This window comes from Chiloscyllium plagiosum, chromosome 37 (assembly GCF_004010195.1).
Source record: "Chiloscyllium plagiosum isolate BGI_BamShark_2017 chromosome 37, ASM401019v2, whole genome shotgun sequence".
In the NCBI taxonomy this organism is placed as follows: domain Eukaryota; kingdom Metazoa; phylum Chordata; class Chondrichthyes; order Orectolobiformes; family Hemiscylliidae; genus Chiloscyllium; species Chiloscyllium plagiosum.
The window spans coordinates 12,987,772-12,988,946 of NC_057746.1; positions in this window are offsets into that span (position 1 = coordinate 12,987,772).

Genomic DNA, 1,175 nt, shown 5'->3' on the forward strand with positions numbered 1-1,175 from the left:
TTACTTTCAGCTCTATATTCCCTTCCCACTCACTCACTCACTCTAATTGTCTGTATCCTAGCATGATACAGCAAATGCTCTTCCCAAGTCCAAAAGAAATTATAGACATGTTAACACAGCTCAATCCATCTTGCAAACCATTTTCCTATTCATTGACTTCATCTATACTTCCTGATGCTTTGGAAAAGCAGAAAAATAATCAAGGACCTTCCTATTCTAATGATTCTTTGTTCTACGCTCTTCTATCAGGCAGACACATCGAAAATATATGAATTTTGTTTGCATTGAAACAACAGCTTTTTCCCTGCCATTACCATACTTTTGAATTGACCTCTTTAGTGTTAGTGTTGATTTCTCTCTGCACCATCTCAGCAGGTGGAACATCGTATCCTGCATTCTGTTGTTATCCTCATGCCTTTGTACAGAATGGTCTGGCTGTAAAGCAGGTAAGCCATCACTTTCAACTGTACTTCAATACATGTGACAATGATAAATCAAATCAAATCAAATCAAATCTGCCTCTTCTCGGTGTCAACATCCAAACCCATCACAGCATTCAAACTTATTTCTCTTTTGGTTGACTTTCCCTTGTTCCCTCATGGACTATGACTGGCTGTATTCATTTCTCCACTTGCTGATTCCCCTGAATATTCTGAATCTGACGATGTCAAGTTATATGCATCATCCTTTATCTTTAATATGAGAATCTGTGTCCAATCTATCTGTGCGATCATCAGAAATGTGCATTAAGAGGCTATTCCGCTTTCATCAGCTGACGCCTCACACTTACAATATTCCTGCTTGAAATTAGATATGTTAAGTGAATAAAAAGAAATCACTGTCCATTGTAAAACTGAGTCAGACAGACAGGAGAAACGCGTCCTGCCTTCTCAAACGTAATTAAGGATGGCCAACATGTAATGGCCTTGACAGAAATACCCACAACCCATGAACTAAAACAAACCCTGGTTTGCAAGTACTCAATAAATTCTGATCACAAAAACCACGACTGTCAGCGAAAGCAGAGGAAGCCATTCAGACGGTTGCACCATTCAGTTTTTATCCTGGCCAAACAATTCCCATGTCCTCGCTCCTTGGGAGTATTTGCATGGCGCCTGAATGAACTCGAATCTTCCGAGGTGATTCCGAAGAGCACTGAATCAGAAATTTAGACC